Source organism: Musa acuminata, unplaced genomic scaffold, assembly GCF_036884655.1.
Source record: "Musa acuminata AAA Group cultivar baxijiao unplaced genomic scaffold, Cavendish_Baxijiao_AAA HiC_scaffold_346, whole genome shotgun sequence".
Taxonomy (NCBI): domain Eukaryota; kingdom Viridiplantae; phylum Streptophyta; class Magnoliopsida; order Zingiberales; family Musaceae; genus Musa; species Musa acuminata.
In genome coordinates, this window is record NW_027020601.1 from 17501 (window position 1) to 27806 (window position 10306).

Sequence of the window (10306 nt, forward strand, 5' to 3'; positions counted from 1 at the left end):
ATTCATTACCCTTGAGGATCAGTCGTGGTCTTATAGACTCTACCAATAGTCTGGACGAATTTGTTGCTTCATCAAAATGTGTAAAAGATCATAGTCGCACTTAAAAGCCGAGTACTCTACCGTTGAGTTAGCAACCCGAATAAAATAAAATAAATAGGATATGTAGATACGATAAAAATGAAAAATCCATTAAATTGCACTGCACGACCCCATCAAAACATTGAACTAATAATAAATAAAAAAATATTTTATGTTTTATGATCGATTATACAAAATAAATAGAAAATGTACAGATCATATTTAAAAACACCAGATTCCTAAAAGAGATGCTAAAATTGTGACAGACCTACCAGTTTTTTATCAATTTTTTATTTTTGTTAAGTTAAATTCCAAAATACGTCTTATATGACAGTAAACCCAACAATGCAAAACCCATTATTTGAGTAAAAGTGAAGTTAAAACCCAATATGGGGTCTGGATAAAGAGATTTATTTATCTATGATCAATTAATTTATCTATGATCAATTATATTTGTTCGATACACCATTGTCAATATGAATGCAATGTTGAGAAAACAAATAACAAATAAAGTAAATAAAATAAGGATTTGTATTGGGTTGGCACAACATAAATAAGAAATTTTGATGGAAAAAAATAAGGAAAAGATAAAGAAAAAATCTCGGGTTTACTCAATCAATAGAGGTACAATAAGCAAGATTAATCCCTTGTTTGTTGGTGGATTCCTATAACAAGAAAAAAGTAAATTTAAGTATGAATAGAGCAAGAAAAGGGAAAATTTTAGGTAAAAAATTGTAAGTAAAAAATTATACAAAGATAGATTTTATATTAATCATCTCCCCCCTTTTTTATTAATTTTGTTGTTTTTTCTTTTAATTAACTCGAGGTTTTTTCTTTAAAAAATTCTGCCTTACTTAAAATATCATAAACAGTTCCTGTAGGTTGAGCGCCCTTTTCAAGGAAATATAGAATAGCGGGAACGTTTAAATAAGTTTGATTCTTTATCGGATCATAAAAACCCACTTTTCGAAAATCTCTTCCTTCTCTTCGGGATCGAACATCAATTGCAACGATTCGATAGATGGCTCATTGGGATAGATGTACATAAACAATCCCCCCCCAGAAACGTATAGGAGGTTTTTCTCCTCATACGGCTCGAGCTCGAGAAAAAATTATTTTTATTTCGGTATATCTTTCTGTATATAATATCAAATAGTAAACACAAAATAATGACTCAAATCATAGTCTAATTCATTATTATTATTTTGTTCTTCCTAAAAAAAAAAAAAAAAATAAATTTCATTCGTAAATTTCATTCGTACTCATAACTCAAGTTGGGTAATTCTGACAGAATTCGAGGGAAATCCTTAGACATTTCTTGAGCCGTCTCTACCTCTTTTGTTTGTCTCATCTCGAATCTATTTTTATTCCTAATTCTGATCCAATTTTTGAGACATTGAAAATAGTGTTTCCTTGTTTCGGAATCCTTTATCTTTGCTTTGTAAAATCATTGGTTTAGACATTACTTCGGTGATCCTTACCTCTTTCAAAAGGCAGCAACATACCTTTTGTTTTTTTTATTTCTTTCTATAGAAATAGAATACCCATCAGAAATAGATACGAAGAATTGATTCCTCTGTGATACACTTTTTTTTGATCGAAATAGTTTTATCAATTCCGATTATTTTATATTTTAAGGATATACTTACAAAGCTGGTCTAACTTATTGATTGATTGGCACTAACCCTAGATTCTTCCCCTTGATAATGAATCAATCCTTTCCGCTCGAGCTCATCATGTACTATCAACCTAAGAAAAATTAGATTCCTAATGGAACAGAACAAACTATGTCGAGCAAGAGCATCTTCATTTGTATAGAAAATGGTGGATGTAAAAATCCACAGCGGATCATGTCCTTCAAGTCGCACGTTGCTTTCTACCACATCGTTTCAACGAAGTTTTACCATAACATTCCTCTAATTTAGAATTCAATTTAATTTCAAACCGCAATGGAATTGATTTAATATGTAATCATGAATAGTCATTGGCTCGATGGGAACAACGGGAACTATATAATAGTCTATACTTTATACCTATGGATAGATAAGTATTCTATGGATAGATAAGTATTGTATTTATCCGGAGAAAGCTCAGCAAGGATCCAATTTCTTTAACTCGATATTCTATCATATGAATGAAACGTATTTCTAAGAAAGATGTTTGCTTAAGACTTATTTACTTTACATCTCCAACAGATTGTTCGGGACGATCAATCATGAAATGCAGAATCTATTTTTCTAGAACAAAAAAAACTATAAACCTCAAATCCTTTAATTTAATATATTTCCAATCCGGAAAAAAATAAATTATTAGTCAAATAAACTGTTCCAATGACCAAAAAACAAAAAGGTCGTAAGTTTCTAGATACTATTGATTTATCATATTTCTTCGAGTACCAACCAAGAGTTCATAAAAAATCGTTTTTAAAAATCTCCGACTTCAACATCATGACTGGAACTATGTTTTCTAGTCATGACTAAACTGGATCTCTATTCAATCACCAAGTCGACGCAATCACAATGAGTAGCTAAAAATTTTTAGCAGATATTTCATTCCCTAAGGAGACATAAATTTTACCATGTTCAATTGAATTATCAATTGGTTTTCTTTTAACCAAAGAAGTAAATTGATAATCTAGTTTATCTATTTTCATGAGTATGAAATAGAAAAGGTCTCATGTACGGCAACATTAAGATCCTTATTCTTTCTTTCATCTGAAAGAAAGAATCTGAATATTGTTACTGGGGGTAATCATGGATATTTTTAAAATCAAAGATCCCCTTCCACAAATTCTTTTCACTTAAGTGAAAGGCCATTGTTATTGAAATACAACAACATTGTTATTGAAATACAACAACATTGTTATTGAAATACAACAATATAATAACAATACACAATATATATCATACATATAGGCATAGCGTAGGCCTTGTTTATTTTAGTTTATATAGATTTTGTTTTACTTCAGGTTCAACAATTTTTCCATCAATTCCATAAAATCAAGTTAAAATATATGGAATATCAAAATTTCCCCCCAATCGCTACGTTACATTGATTTACAATTATTTTCATTTGAGGCATCTAAGATATAAGATAGAAAGAAATGGAATTCAGACAATTTTTATCCTATTTTTTCCCCACGCCACAGCACAGCTTTAGAAGTTTAAAACAGTGATGAAATTAGTACGACAAACTCCCTACTCTTTAGTCTTCACATAGAATGTGAAATTGGGATACCCTATTTTTGACTTTAGGCTTTGTGTGGAAGGAATAGAGATGCTTTTGTTTCACGCTTCAATTCGGAATGCATCATGTGAGAATTATAATTCATATTTAGAATTCATATTTCATGAATATGGGACATAATGAATATAAACAATAGTACGAGCATATTATGAATGTGAATGATAGACCCCAAATTTCTCTTTTTTTATTCAAAAAAACTTCCACCTGTATTTGACACTTTATTATGCTTGTGATAAATCAAATGGATTCTAAGAATCCATTCTAAGAATTCATTCTAAGAATTCAGAACAAAAGACATTCTAAGAATTCAGAACAAAAGAAAAGGTTGTTCTCTTTAAGATTTTTCCGTTTTATGTGGGATACAATGTGATCCCATCTTTTGTTTCTGATGGAAACGATCTGGGACGGAAGGATTCGAACCTCCGAATAACGGGACCAAAACCCGCTGCCTTACCGCTTGGCCACGCCCCATTTTTCCTGTTTGGCACTAGTCAAGACTATTATTAGAATTAGTTATTCGTCAATCCCCCCCCCCAAAAAAATACATAATACATAATAAAAACATATGGGGTATTTTGTTTGTTGCTAGGATTCAACACATGTAGATTAGATATAGAATCAAAAAAGTTAATTGATCATTACATAGAATTCAATTAAGATAATGTATGAAAGTAGAATTCCTTGTATTCTCATTTGAGAATGGAAGGAAGGATTTTTGATTTGGGAGAGTTCAAAAAAAAGAAGGATTTTTTGACTTGCCTTTTTCATTTTTCCCTTATAAAAATAACTCAATCAAATAAAATTATCTAATCTACAAGAACGAAATGTTTGTTATGTTTAATATCTTTAGCTTAATCTGTATCTGTCTTAATTCTGTCCTTTATTCGAATAGTTTTTTCTTTGCCAAATTGCCTGAAGCTTATGCCGTTTTCAATCCAATCGTAGATGTGATGCCTGTCATACCTGTTCTCTTTTTCTCTTAGCCTTTGTTTGCAAGCTGCTGTAAGTTTTCGATAAAATCCTTAATACTTTGCCAAATCCATTCATGATTTATTCGACAAAAAAAATTATAAAAAATGGATAAGATCGGCTAAGTCTTACATTAGAATTATAAACCCTCGATTAAAAAATGGAAATTCTTGTATATTGAGTAACCGCGGAGATGAATTTTGATCAGTTTATTTACTCGTTCTGACCTTTCAGTGAGTAAGGAGTTTATTAGGTCTAGGTCCCCTACAATACCTAATTGTCGATATGACAAGAAAATTTTTGTGAGGAAGGAATAAAAATCTTATTACAAAGAAATTCGTAAAAGTGACTTTCTTTTTCTTTTCAAATCAAAAAACTCCATTTTGGGGGGTATGATGTCAAATCAAACAAAATAGTATATGTGGTAAAAAGAAAAAATAGGTAATCTATTCCCTTTTTCTAAAATGATCTTATCTTGGAGATTGTGTAATGCTTACTCTCAAACTCTTTGTTTACACAGTAGTGATATTCTTTGTTTCTCTCTTCATCTTCGGATTCTTATCTAATGATCCGGGACGTAATCCTGGACGTGAGGAATAAAAAAAATTGAGTTTTCTTTGTTTTTCTAATTTTTTCTTATTATTTTATCTATTCCATATATTCACTTTTACCTATAAAAAAATAAGGAATCGAAATTCCTTCGAAATCGAAAGTATCAAGTAATCAGAGCGGCGGAGAGAGAGGGATTCGAACCCTCGGTACGAATAACTCGTACAACGGATTAGCAATCCGCCGCTTTAGTCCACTCAGCCATCTCTCCCAATTTAAATAAAATTGAAATTTCAATAAAATTTCAAATGAAATTGAAATTAACTATTTCAATTTAAATTGAAATTAAATAAAAAAAGAAAAGAAAATAATAAAAAAGAAAAAATTTTTAATTTTTAAGATATTAATTATTAAGTTTAAGAAAGACATTAATATAATATTTTTTATTAAGAAAGATATTAAACATTATAATTTAAGAAAGATATTAAACATTATAATTATAAACTTATCATTAGAAATATGAACATTCTATTAAAATTTCTAATTATAGAATAGATTTCATTACAGATGAAATAAAAAAAAAATAAAAGTGAATAATTAAAATTAAAATTATTAATAAATTCTAATCTAAATTTAAAGGTTAAAGGAATTGAAATTTTATTTTCAATTAAAGTAAAGAAAAAACAAATTAAAGGTTTTTTTTATGTAATAAAAAATTTCTTAAATATTATAATATTAAATATTATAATATTATATTATAAGTAATTTTATAAGTAATTGTATATTATAAGTAATTATATAATTCAAGTAATTAATAATATTATATTATAATAATATTATATTATAAGTAATTATATAATTAAGTAATTATATAATTATAATTATATAATTATATTTATATTAAGTTAAGTTAATTTTAATAATTTAAGTAATGTAATTATATAAGTAATTATATAATTATATTTATATTTAAGTTAATTTTACATTTACGTAATTTAATTTAAGTTTCATTTAAGTAAGTTAAGAGTAAGTCAAGAACGAATTTGATCAAGAATTCCATTTAGATAAGATTCGAAACAGGTATCTCCAATAGAAAGAAAACCTTACTTCTTTAATTTTGTACGAAAGGTTTATTCTCCCGGCCTGGTCCTAGTTAAGTACTGGCCGGGCCAGTACCTCTTTTTTTGTCCAGCTTCAATGACCCCTTCAGACAGACTGAGAATGCCAGCAATCCAGCAAAGGAAAAGTATAAGTATAACTTTATACTGTTTTTTAAATTTATATATGTTATTTAGAAAAGCTTTGTGCTCTTCGCCTTTTAAGTCCCTGGCTGGCGGGACTAAATATGTGTCAACGTTATAATTTTAATGCTATCTTGATTGCGTCTCACTCCCTTGTTCGACAAATAGTCCATTCATATACAATAATGTATATGTAGCGGTATAGTTTAGTGGTAAAAGTGTGATTCGTTCTATTAACAACTTAAAAAGTTAAGGGGTCTCTCGGTTTTTTGCATACTCCGATCAAAACTTTATTTCTTAAAAGGGTTTAATCCTTTACCTCTCAATAGCATATTTGAGGAAGAACATACATTCTCACGATTTGTATCCAAAGTCCAATTAGAAATTCTATTTTCGAAATTGAATAAGAAAATTGGATTATGTATATGGAGTCGTGAAACATAATTTTTTTTGAATTGGATCAATTCTTCCAATCGAATGAGTATGAATAAAGGATCTATGGATGAAGATACAAAAGTTTATTTCCAATCGTAACTAGATCTTAAATTTTGGTGTTGTAAAAGGAAATTGAAGCCAAACAAGCTAGAAAAGGTGGTTTTGGTTTACTAGAACCATCAGCATATTGTTTCAGCTCGGTGGAAACCAAATTCTTTTCCTCGGGATCCTGCGAGTGGAAATAGGGAACGAAGTAACTAGACTAGACGGATTTGGTATAATCCCTCTCCTCTAGAGGGATCATCTAGTAAGCGAGTAGTTTGGGATACATTCAGACAGAAAGGCTGACATAGATGTTATGGATCTAATTTTCTCTAGGAATACATCAATCTTCCATAAAGGAGCCGAATGAAATCAAAATTTCACGTTCGGTTTGAATTAGAGACGTTAAAAGTGATCAAGCAACGTCGACTATAACCCCTAGCCTTCCAAGCTAACGATGCGGGTTCGATTCCGCTACCCGCTCCATATTTCTTATTATGTATTATACATCTTATTATGTTATGTATTATACATCTTATTATGTATTATACATACATGCACCATCAATTTAGATATGCATTCTTTTTTATTCCCTAAAATATTTTCCGTGTAATTTGATTTTTTATCCGAACAAAAGAAAGTAAGAATACAAAAAAATAAAATAGGAATGAAAAGCGTCCATTGTCTAATGGATAGGACAGAGGTCTTCTAAACCTTTGGTATAGGTTCAAATCCTATGGACGCAATTTATTTCCATCTATTTTTAAAATGGCTATACTTTTTAAAAAATGGCTATACTAAGAAACCCTTTTTGAATCATTCGAATCAGAACTATTTCTCAATGATTACTCTTGTACTAAGAATAGAATATACCAAGAATAGAATAAAAGTAAGAAATTTATGTTTGTTCCTGAAGTAAAAACAGTTCGATCTGTTCTTGAATAGCTTCCTTCAAAAGAAATTCTACTTCCTCGGTGAATGTCTTGGTAGAAGATATAATTTCTTGAAATTTAGGTTTATTGTTTTTTAAGTAGCTACGTAACTGACTGAGAAATTTCTTTACCTGTCCAATTTCTAGCGGATCAAGATATCCATTCGCTCCGGTATAAATAGTAGCTATCTGTTCTTCCACTGCGAGAGGGTCTGATTGGGATTGTTAAGCAACTCGCGTAATCGTTGACCTCTTGCCAATTGATTCTGAGTAGCTTTATCGAGATCAGAAGCGAATTGTGCAAAGGCTTCTAACTCTGTGAATTGCGCTAGTTCCAATTTTGATTTGCCGGCTACTTGTTTCATGGCTTTAATTTGAGCTGCGGATCCTACTCTGGAAACGGAAATACCCACATTAATAGCAGGTCGGATTCCAGCATTGAATAGATCGGCAGATAAGAATATTTGTCCATCTGTAATGGAAATTACATTAGTAGGAATATAAGCTGAAACGTCTCCAGATTGAGTCTCAACTATCGGTAAAGCGGTCATACTTCCTTCACCTAAACTAGAATTTGATTAGCGGCTCTTTCCAAAAGTCGTGAATGCAAATAAAAAACATCTCCTGGATAAGCTTCACGACCGGGAGGTCTTCTTAATAGAAGAGACATTTGGCGATAAGCTTGTGCCTGTTTGGAGAGATCATCATAAATTATTAAAGTATGTTGTCCACGATACATAAAAAACTCAGCCAGAGCCGCTCCCGTATAAGGAGCGAGGTATTGTAATGTAGCAGGTGAATCCGCCGTTTCGGCTACCACAATAGTATATTCCATCGCCCCCTTTTCCCGGAAAGTAGTCACTACCTGAGCCACAGAAGATGCTTTTTGACCAATAGCTACATAAACACATATTACATTTTGACCTTTTTGATTGAGAATCGTATCTGTGGCTACGGCTGTTTTGCCGGTCTGTCTGTCCCCAATAATTAATTCTCGCTGACCGCGTCCTATAGGGAATCATCGAATCAATGGCAATAAGCCCCGTTTGAAGAGGCTCATATACAGAACGTCTAGAAATAATACCTGGGGCAGGAGATTCAATTAACCGAGATTCAGAAGCTGAAATTTCACCTCTCCCATCAATAGGTTTAGCCAGAGCATTTATAACACGACCCAAATAACCCTCACTCACAGGTATCTGAGCAATTCGTCCTGTTGCTTTTACGGAACTTCCTCTTGTATCATCAAACCATCACCCATTAATACAACGCCAACATTATTTGATTCCAAATTCAGAGCAATGCCTATTGTACCCTCTTGAAACTCTACTAATTCACCTGCCATTACTTCATCAAGACCATGAACACGAGCAATTCCGTCGCCTACTTGAAGTACGGTACCGGTATTCACAATCTTTATTTCTCTACTATATTGTTCAATACGCTCACGAATAATATTACTAATTTCGTCGGCTCGAAGGGTTACCATTAGTGTTTCTTTATTCTTTTTAGGAAGGAAAAGATAAAAATAATGCCTAAACTATAACTAAAAAAAGAAGGGCTAATCAGTTATTTCTTGCATGGCCCCGAGAATGCCAATATTAGCACGGATCGTACGGAAATGTAACTCGCTATTCAAGCAACTATTCAGAGTTCCTAGAGCTCCTTGTAAGGCTTGTTGGAAAACTCGTTGTCGGACCTGATTAATCGCTCTTTGTTGTTCAAACTGAAGGGTTTCATTTTTGTAATTTTCTAATTGTTCCAAACTATTACTAGTGGCATTAATCAAATTTTGTTTTTCTCGTTCTATTTCAGAGTATCCATTCATTCGATACTCATCTGCTTCCATTTCCACTTTACGTAAGCGAGCCCGGCTCTTTCGAGCTGCTCAATGGCCCCTTTACGTAATTCTTCCGAATTTCGAATAGTATTCAAAATCCTCTGTTTTCGATTATCTAATAAATCATTTAATGAAAGTAGATTATCTTATCATTATTTCAAAACTTCCATGATCTCTTCCCGAACCAAACATGAATCTTTCGATTCATTTGGCTCTCACGCTCAATTATTTATTTTATTTATGGTGTGGGTATTCCCATATCTTTTTTAATGTTTTATTTATGGTGTGGGTATTCCCATATCTTTTTTAATGTAATGAGCCTACCCTCTCTTTTCTGTTTGTATTCAAAGATGTCAAAACTGATACAAGACCAGAATATCAGGAGGACTCTTCCGACTAGACCAGACAAAAATCTAGAATTGTCAGCAAAGTTGTTTCTTTATTTGTATTTTATTTATATTTGTTTTGTATTTTATTTATCATTTTCATTTTAGAATTCTATTTCATTTTTCATTTTAAAAAAATGAAAATAATAATTATTATATTTTTTATTTGTTTCTTCAAGTCCAAAAATTCCTCTTTTTTTATACATAGGTCGTCATTTCGGCATTAGATAAAAAAAGCAAAGTGCTCATTTTTCTAGTAAATGGTTCAAATTCTTTTATCGATATGAGTGTTCTATATCAAATCAAATAAATTACCAACTATTTTTTTTTTAACCATTTCGTTACTAACGTAGTGGTAGAAGTGGTAGAAAGAGTACCATGTTTTACCTGGACTTTAAACAATTTAGCTTTAACCATGTTAATGGTCTCACATTATTGGTTGATAGAGAATCAAAGTGGATTTACCAATAAGTCACGAAATGCTATGGTTCTTACATATGATTTCTTAATTTATTCAGAAGTAATTCGTCGAGATCGTGCACCTTTTTCCTATTTCTCCTATAAATACCATAAATAAAGTGCAGCTGGA

At 31.3% G+C, this 10306-nt stretch overlaps 1 non-coding gene and 2 pseudogenes across 1 annotated transcript; all 3 read right to left on the minus strand.

Annotated features, from left to right (window-relative positions):
* Positions 1–1289, minus strand: part of LOC135658100 (maturase K-like) — a 2755-nt pseudogene extending 1466 nt beyond the window's left edge.
* A 3736-nt stretch (positions 1290–5025) lies between these two features.
* Positions 5026–5113, minus strand: TRNAS-GCU (transfer RNA serine (anticodon GCU)). Its single transcript has one exon. It is a non-coding gene; the product is annotated as a tRNA-Ser (tRNA).
* A 2255-nt stretch (positions 5114–7368) lies between these two features.
* LOC135658101 (ATP synthase subunit alpha, chloroplastic-like) lies at positions 7369–9376 on the minus strand (annotated as a pseudogene).
* Between the last annotated feature and the right edge of the window lie 930 nt (positions 9377–10306).